Genomic DNA, 9,549 nt, shown 5'->3' with positions numbered 1-9,549 from the left:
ACTGGAAACCCCACATTAGAAATGGGGGAGATGCCAGGAGAGGAATGACAATGATCGGGCCAGGAACTAATAAGCTGCAGCTGGGTTTCTCCATGTCAGCACAGATGACACTCCAGGCCAGTTCATTCCTTGTCACGGGGAGCTGTCCTGTGCATTGCAGGGCATTCCCGGCTTCTCTCCACCCCTAGATGCCAGTAGGAACCCCTCTATTTGTGTCAACCAAAAAAATGTCTCCCATATTGCCACAGGTCTCTCTTGGGGACAAGATCACCCCAGGTGGAGAACCACAGTACTACAAGAGAGAGAAACAGTCACAGTAGTCACAAGAACTGAAAAAGAACCACAGCTTAGGCCAGCTGGTTAGGGGGCAGAGCCCAGCAACTGTCCGTGGCCCTTAGGGATATGTTGTTTATGGCATGGGCCATAACTCCAGGCACACTGAGCCACTGGCCCAGAGACTCCCTGAGAAATGACAGAATGGGCCTGTTCATCCCAATTAAGAAGGCTTTGTCTCAGAAGAAAGTGGGAGGCAGCCCCAGTGGCGCAGCAGTTTAGCTCCGCCTGTGGCCTGGGGCATGATCCTGGAGACCCAGGATGGAGTCCCACGACTGGCTCCCTGCATGGAGCCTGCTTCTCCCTCTGCCTGTGTCTCTGCCTCTCTCTCTCTGTGTCTCTCATGAATAAATGAATACAATCTTTAAAAAAAAAAGTGGGGAAAAGTATGCCCCTAGGGGGGACAGCGATCCCTGAGGAGGATGAGCCACACAGGATTTGTTCTCCTCCAAGTATTGGTTGAGTTAAACTCAATTTTAAAGGTTCTACACTGGGGATCCCTGGGTGGCGCAGCGGTTTGGCGCCTGCCTTTGGCCCAGGGCACGATCCTGGAGACCCAGGATCGAATCCCACGTCGGGCTCCCGGTGCATGGAGCCTGCTTCTCCCTCCGCCTGTGTCTCTGCCTCTCTCTCTCTCTCTCTCTCTGTGACTATCATAAATAAAAAAAATAAAAAGGTTTCTACACTGATTCTGTCTTGCTTTGGGGGGATAGAGGATCCCACCTTCTCTGATGAGATCTTCACAATCCTTCTGGGGCCACCTGCAATCCTGCTTCCTCTCTGAGGCCACACCTGCCTCCCTGCCCAGAGCCTCTCTCCCATGCCCCTTCCTTACCTCTCACAGCTCTTTGACCTCCGACGTTTACCATGTGGGTTAAGAGGAGGTAGTCAGACCACTGTGTGTGCGTGGTGGACACTCAGACAAACAGGGTGCCTCGGAGGGTGGGACATGCCGTGTGCTATTGGCTGCCCTCCTTCCTCACCCTCCAAGGGGTCTGAAAATTGGAGCTACCTGTATTCATAATAAGGAAAGAAGTAGTGCAATCTTGCGGTCTCAAGTCATATTCTCCTCCACTTTTTCCTCAGAACATCATGACCAGACCTAAGCTGAGTTAGGTAAATTGCTAGCTGACACCCACATAGAGTGGTTGTGTGTGCATGCATGTGTGTGTGCAAATATGGGAGGAATGTGAGGAAATGCGTGTGTGTGTGCATGTGCAAATGTGTGCATGCAAGCGTCCTGTGCACAAGTTTTCTACTGGGGGTTATTTAGGGTCTGCATTCTGGTTGTTGGAAGCAAATATATCTGCTGAGAGGCCTTTCTTGTAGTCAGGGGTGTGGGCCTGGCCATTTCCTTTTGCAGTAGAAATGGGCGCTGTGATTACTCACACCAGTGGCTGGGCCCTGGGGAGACTTGGATGCAGAAATATGGCCCCCCAAGCTGGCCCAGGGCAGACACCATCAGACCTTCACACAGGGCTAGGACATCCCATGGCAGGTGTGTGAGGCTTCTGGACCATGGCTGCTATGCAGGAGGGTCACTCTGGACATCGAGGTGGGAGCACACAGCCTGGTGTGTGCCCAGGGACCTGAGCAGACCTCTGCACTCACCTTGGAAGAGATGGGTAGTGAGTCATTCCTGCTAGTCCAGGAAATTTACATCATGGGAATTTCCAAAGGCTCTGCCCTGAGAGATCTCCTTGGAAGTTCAAACTCAGCCATGGAAGATATTGGCCTGGGTAGTCCAGTACCCACTGGGTGTAGTTTCCAGTCCACAGTCCATGACGAGCTCTAGTTCCTGCAGCCAAGAGCAGGGAGATGGACTCCTACCCTGAGAATGGTAGTCATGAGAAGACCCTGGGACCATCTTTCAGGCCAAGATAAACCTGGAGCTCCTAAACAAGCAGAAGGTGCAACAGAGAAAGGGACGAATATTTCACTTTGAGGCAACACTTTGGAAGACATGTCCCAGGTACTGTGCCACGCACTTCATCATACACCAACTTGGAGGTCTTCAAAGGAACACCCAAGGGCATTGGGGCACTTGACAGCTCAGTGGACACATGAGCAAACCGAGGCTCAGAAAGAGGAGGTGACTTTCCTGGTATCACACAGATATTAAGTGACCCAGCCAGGATTCAAACAAGGTCAAAAACGAGGTACAAAATGTCCAACAATCAATAAACTAGTTAAATAAATAATGGTTTATTTATAGAATCCTAGGCAGTCATTGACATTTCTTGGTAGTAGAATATTTAATGACCTGGAAAGATGTTCAAGATATATAGTCCTGTGGGGAAAGAAAAAAGTTACAAAACAACATGTGTTTAAAAAAAAATTAAATAAAATGCAGAAGTGTGATTTCTAAGAAAAAAATCAAAATGTTAGCAAGGGCTTTCTTTGGATACGAAGAGTGGGTATGATTTCTATTCTGTGACTTTGTCCATTTTGTCTTACAGAGATCCCTCTGTAACAAAGACAAACCTGACAGAAACAGCCCGGGCTGTGTGTCTCTGGGGGGCAGGGGAGGGGCTCTAGTCAAGACCAGCAGTGAGATGCAGGATCCCAGGGCTGAGCCTGCCAGAGGGTGTGGTGGGAAGCAACGCCCTTCCTCGGAAAACATCAGACTTTTTCTAGATCGGGCAACTGACAGGCGAGCCTGGGTGAACCTGGGTGCCTCCCTCAGCTCTGGGTGCCCTAGCTTGGAGGTCTAGCCCTCCTGGGCCTGTGCTTGCCGTGCTGGGGGCTCCAGCCAGCTGGGGGCTGTCGAAGGTGGGAGAGGGCAGAGTTGGACCCGGTTTACCCTGGGTGTGGGTGGAGGGGATGGGGAGAGCTGCTAAGAATTGCCTAAATGTATGCATTTATGCCGAGTCTTCAGTTGCTGGGGAGGGGGGGTGCCCTCACTCAAAAATAACAAGGGTGGCAGTATGATTCAGTGATCTAGAACTGTGCCTCTCAGCCCCATGAGCCCCAACAACGCTCCTTTTAAAAGTTATTTTAGGGACGCCTGGGTGGCTCAGTGGTTGAGCATCTGCCTTTGGCTCAGGTCGTGACCCCGGGGTCGTGGGATCGAGTCCCACATCGGGCTCCCTGCTTCTCCCTCTGCCTGTGTCTCTGCCTCTCTCTGTGTGTCTCTCGTGAATAAATAAATAACATCTTTAAAAATAATAATAAACTCTGTGTGTGCCCACAGTCATCTGATCTTCAGGACACTATGAGGTAGGTATTGTTATTAGCCCCATTTTACAGATGAGATACAGAGGCCTAGAGGTTTAGTTCCTTGCCCAAGGTGACACAGCCGGCAGGCAGCGAGCAAGGGAGCTGGGATTTGGACTAGTGGGAACTGGCTTTCCTTGGGGCCGAGGCTGAGCCTGAGGGGACGGGAGCAGAGCCCGGTAGCAAGTGGGCCGGGGAAGCTAACATGCAGGGCTTTTCAACCTCAGTGTTCTCATTCCGGGCTGGCTGCTTCTTTGTTGTGGGGGCCGTTCTGTGCCGTGTAAGATGTTTAGCAGCATCCCTGGCCTCTACCCATTAGATGCCAGAAGCACCTCCCTGCCGGTCATGACAACCAAACTGTCTCCAGACATTGTTCAAAGTCTCCTGGGGGGCAAAATTGAAGTGCAGAGCCAGTGGGTTAGAGCCAGCAAGGTAGACTCAGAGAAGACACAACCTGAGCTAGGTCCTGAGATAGGATAGATTTTCGAGAGTTAGAGAGAAGGGGGGCAGTGTTCTAGGGGGAGGGATGTGGATGACTTGGGTACAGCAGCAGGTGGGTGGTCATATAGAGGACATGTGCAAGCGGGTTTGGGTGGATTAAGAGAAAGCTGTGATCATGCAGCCAAAAGGAGGAAGAAGCTGTTCCCCTCCTGACCTGACGTCCTGCTCTGGGTAAGGACCCCTGATTAAGATGGGGCACCTGAAAAGGTCTCTGCTTGAGGGTTCCATGTTGATCAGAATTTACCAGGCTTTTCCAGGCTGTCTCCATCTGCCTAGGTTGACTTGTCTTTCAGACCCTCAGGTGACTCACTCCCACAGCAGAGACCCACCCCACCCCCCTGTTTTGTAATCTCCCCCCATTCTTAGCCTCCCAGCCCTACCTTCTCAGGTCCGGAGAGCCAGGAGCAGCAGTCTCCTTGAAGGGGAGAAGCTCCTGACCTATAACCCCGAGAAGGCTGAACAGTACAAATGCCTTGACTGCTGGGTAAGGAGCCTCCGACCATACCCTCCTTACCCCCTGGCTCTCCGCTAAGCCTCCAGGGGAAGGGGAGATTCTCACAAAACCCCTTTGGCCACTGCATTTGGCTCTTGACTGGAATAATTAGAGATGGAGCCAGGAATGATGTCATGCCTCTGCAGAACACAGGATGACTTTGAGCAAGGCATTTACCTTGGCCTCAGCTCTCTCCTTTGTCAAGTGAGCCAGGGACTTGAGACGTTTTAACACTCCCGCACTGACATTCTGATTTGAAGTTGAAAGCCCCCTGGGCAAGTCCCTCTGAGAAGAGCAGCCACGGCTTTGCATACTCAACGCCCCTCCCCCCCTCCCTCCAGGTGGTGCTGGTGCAGCTGTCAATCATGGTGCCCTCCCCACTTCCAGGAATATAGGGGTCAGAAAGCATCCCAGGCCACCCAGTCAGAGGACCCTATGTTGATGGGTTCATTAATGGACATGCTCCTAAGCAAGTCAGTTAAGAGTCCTTCCTAGAATATGAAAGACAGAAATGATGTTTCTAGAGACTTATTAAGCTGGAAAAACGTGAATCTAAGGCTACTGGCTGTCACCTTCCTGACACAGGAAGAAAGCCCATCTGCAGAATAAAGCCAGTACAGAGTGAGACAAAGCTGAGAGCCAAGAGAAAGATAAATCCCTAACAACATTGTTTGAACCCCTGGATCGAACTATGCCTGAAGGTGATGCCCAGTTATGTTAATAATTTCCCTTTTGGCTAGCTTGATTTGGAATTCTGTAACTTAACAACTGAAACAGTCCTAATATAACCCTTTAGTGGTAGGGGCTGTGAGAGAGGGTGTTGAGTACACGGAAGGTTAGAATCTGCCACTTTATGCTTCCAGCCTGAGGCAGCAAACCCTGACATATCTCTCCAGCCACGTGCTTTGACAGTCTCCTTGCTTCAGCCTTGGAGGGGAGCTCTCCTAACCTAATCCATGGTCAACACCACCGTGCACGTTTCTCAAGCTCAAGTTTGACTTGAAAAAGGATATCCTTGGCCTCCGGACATAGCACCCCAGGAAACAGGCAAGTGGAATCTATAACACACAGCCTATAGCATGGCCGGAGAGATGGGGAGCAGGGTCATCAGGAGTGTGGTACACAGCAGCTTGGGTTCTACATTCATCCTCAACCCCACCATGGGGGATCTGCATCCCCTGGCAGTGGGATTATGGGAGTCTGGGGCTTAGAAGAGCCTACCAGGCCAGGGAGATGCCTGGCAGGTTGCAATTATCTTTCTACTGCCTCAAGCTGCTGCCTGGGGAAACCAGCCCCAGCTACAGGGCCGAGAAGGGCCTGGGTCTTCGTGGCAACTGCTTGGTACACCTGCAGCATCTGGGTTCTTAGAGCCGGGCTCCACTCTGCTAGAGACTGAGTTGTGTACTCCCTAAATTCTAGTCTGAAACCCTAACCCCCACGGTGACCATATTTATAGAAAGTCCTTAGGAGGTGATTAAGGTTAAATGAGGTCACAAGGGCAGAGTCCTGACCAGTAGGCTTGGCCTCCTTATAAGAAGAGAGAAAGAGAGAGATCTCTCTCCAAGAACATGCATGGAGACAGCATGTGAGCACACAGCGGGAGGGCAGCTGTCTGCACACCAGGAAGAGGGTCCTCACCGGAACCCGACCATGTTGACACCCTGATCTCGGACTTGCATCCTCCAGAACTGTGAGAAAATAAACGTCTGTTGTTTAAGTCACCTAGTCCATGGTATTCGGTTCCAGTTCCGATAGCCTGAGCTGACCAAGATGCGCTCCCTGCCACCCCCACGGGAAGGCCCCACGAGCTCCCTCCCGGAGGGGCGGGGAAATCATTCTCAGCCAGGAGCTCCCAGCAGTTACCATGTGCCAGGCACTGTTCTGAGCACTTTCCATGCCTCAGCTCCCGGAATCCTCATAGCCACCCTGTGAGGTAGGCAGCATCGTAGCTGTTTTACAGATGGGGAGACCAAGGCACAGAGAAGTTAGGGAACCCAGGTCACATAGCAATGCTGTAAAAGTGAATCCCAGGCCCACAATCCAAACCCAGCAGCCCTCAATGCTGAGAAACTGAGAGAAGGAAAATACTGCACCCCATCACCTGCAAGAAGAATCTGCGGGGAGGAAGCCATGGCCTTTCAGCTCAGCATCTAGGCGCCTGGTAGTGCTGTGCCACGGAGTGAACTCGGGCCCCCTGCCTCACACAGTTCTCTGGAAGTGACCTGCCACTGTGTGCCCTCCAAGGCTGTTTTCCACCCAGCTGGGTGACCTTGCCTAAGCCATGTCATGAAAAACGAGAGGTGGGCCACAAGGTTGTTCAAAACTCTTCCCGTTCATTCTCTGGTTCTAAAGTATATAGGCTCAGGCCCCCCTGTGCGTGGTGCTGTCAGGGGAATTGTGCAGAACTGTCCCTGTCAGGGTGGGTAAACCCAGGTCAGGGCCTGGCACAGATCCTGGCTCAGCCCTGGGAGGGCAGTAGAATCTACTCTCTATCCAGTCATCCCAGGGCACCGGAGCCGAGGGCCCATCCCAGGCCCAGTCTCTTCTAGGCCCTTCTCATCCCATCAAACCTCATCCAGCCCTAGTGACCAGCACTATGGTTTCACAACCTAGCCAGCCCCCCAAAGCCCTTGTGCGATGGGGCACTGAATCCTTCCAAAGCTCATTCATTATCTCCAGTGGTCCCCAGTGCCCAAGACGTTGGCCTGGGCCTAGCAATGGGGTTTAGCCCCCTAGGGGATTGGACTGGGACAGCAGCCCAGCAGCTTGGTCTCCTAGCTCACATGCCCTGTGGGATGCTGGAACCAGGGGCCTCTGGCTTCTTCTTGTGACCACACCCAAGGCCCACCAGGTGTCGCTGTGTAGCCAGCAGGACGAGGGCTGAGGCTTTTCTCCAGTACCAACCCCGGGGGAATGGGAAGCAAAGGCAGGAAGCCTGTCCCCCTAGCAGTGGCTCTGTCCCCCCAGCCTCAAGGCCAGCAGAAGCATGTCTGTGAAGGCATGTGCCATGCTGTACAAGCCAGCAAAGGTCTCCATCCATGGCCGGAAACGAGGTGGGAACGAGGTGGACCTGTCTGCTGAGAATTGCTTTCCCATCTCAGCATGCCATGGGGTGGGACCTGAGGCCCCTCCACCCTTATAAGGCTCATCCGCAGGAGCTCCATCCAGCTTCCTGGGGCCCTGCCTGGAGCAAGCCCCAGCCCCATCCACAGAAGCTGGCAGTGGGCTGGGTAGACCCACCATGCACACTGACCACTGACGGAGGAGGCATCTCGTCAGCTCCAGATGGCACCAACCCTACCATTCACCAGCAAACTTGGTTCAAGGTCAGGCAGGACTAGGAGATTCAGAGTGGTCATTCCTGGCTTAACCTGAGTCCAGAAGGCACGTCACCCAGAAACCAGCAGGCACTGAACACTGGCTTCCTTCCCATCCTCCTCAGGCCCAGGGAGGGAACCCACTTGTTCTAACCCTGAGCCCTGCGGCTCGGCTCCATGGACAGGAGACCCTGGACATTGCAGTAGAAGGACTCTCCTCAGGCCCAGCCCACCTGAGGGCTGATGAGGGGTCACCCTACAGCTCACAGAGGTCCAGTTACAGTTCTGGCACTTCTGGTACCCAGCTGGGTCTCAGTGGAGGGAGAGTTTAAATGAGGTAGTGCTAGGAACCCAGCCCCTCCAGCTCCACTGGTCCTTGTCTCTCCAACAGCCACTCAGACATCTCCATCTGGTCTGGCTCTTACCCAAAGAGAAAAATCAAAAGGGGTCCAAAGGCAGAGAAAAGGCAGTAGTCCAGTGAGTACCTGCACAGCTCCAAGTAGAAGGAAAAGGAGAATAGGGTATGGACAGGGACACAAGAGAAGCAGGGGACGCAGATGACCCTTTCACAATTGTTGGTAGATGGGGCTGAGACTGCTGGGTGAGGAGCAGGCTTACCCAGGAGGTGGTGGGTTTGGTCTGCATGGGGTGACGGCTACTGATGGTATCACAGAAATAGTGGGTACATCTCACCCCTAAGTTCCATTAGCATAAATCATCCAGTATCTTTCCTTTATTCACCAATGCACAAATACAAACTAATCAATCACCTGCTAGAAGCTTCACTGTGCCAGGCAATATAGGGGAGACCCCTGGAAACACCATTCTCACGGGCACTAGGCACAGCCTAGCCAGGACACAAAACTCATGAACAAGAACACACTTGCACGTGCCTCACCCACATGACACGGGCTACAAAAGCCTGCTGATAACCACATGAGTGTGTGAGGCCCCAACTGTTAAATGTTTACTCGTTCGTAGCCGCTGATCATTCCTGATGTGGAAAATGCAACAAACATGCAAGACTCCCAGAAGCCCTGCTCCATTCATAGAGTATCTACGACAGTGTGTGTGTGCGCACGCGTGTGTGTGTGTGTATGTCTGTCTGACCAGGCACCTTGGTAGCATCTGTGACTTTGTGCTTGGGAGCCCTGGAAGAAAGGAATTCCTAAGAATTGTGTCAGAGCAACAAATGAACAGAGACGTCTCAGAGGCCTTCCTCACTGTACAGAGGGGGAGAAGAAAAGATCCAAAGGGTGGAGTTATATGCCTTGGGTCACTCAGAAGTGAACAAGGTAATAAAACTGGCCCTGAGGCTTGTCTTGGATGACACGTGAGCTCCCCAGAGGTCAGAACCAGAACCGATGTCAGAACTGGAATATGAGAACACTGTGTCTTCTGATGGTGGCAGTAGTGTGGAAGGTGGTGACACCTGGTGTCACCTAGGCCAACCTGGAGCATGACAATCTCAGTGGAGGCAATGAAGGGAAGTGGTTAAGGGCTGGGCTCTGGAGACAGATTGCTGTGGCTGGAATCCTGGCCCTGTTACTTACGAGATGCCTCTGAACATCGCTGTACCTCGGTTCCCCATCTGGAAAACAGGGAGGATGACACTGCCTCCCTCGTGGGGCCGTTGTGAAGAGTAGATGGATGGATAAACTCAACAAATTTAGGGAGGTGCCTGGCATG

This window comes from Vulpes lagopus, chromosome 6 (genome assembly GCF_018345385.1).
Source record: "Vulpes lagopus strain Blue_001 chromosome 6, ASM1834538v1, whole genome shotgun sequence".
Lineage (NCBI taxonomy): Eukaryota > Metazoa > Chordata > Mammalia > Carnivora > Canidae > Vulpes > Vulpes lagopus.
This window is presented reverse-complemented; position numbering follows the sequence as displayed.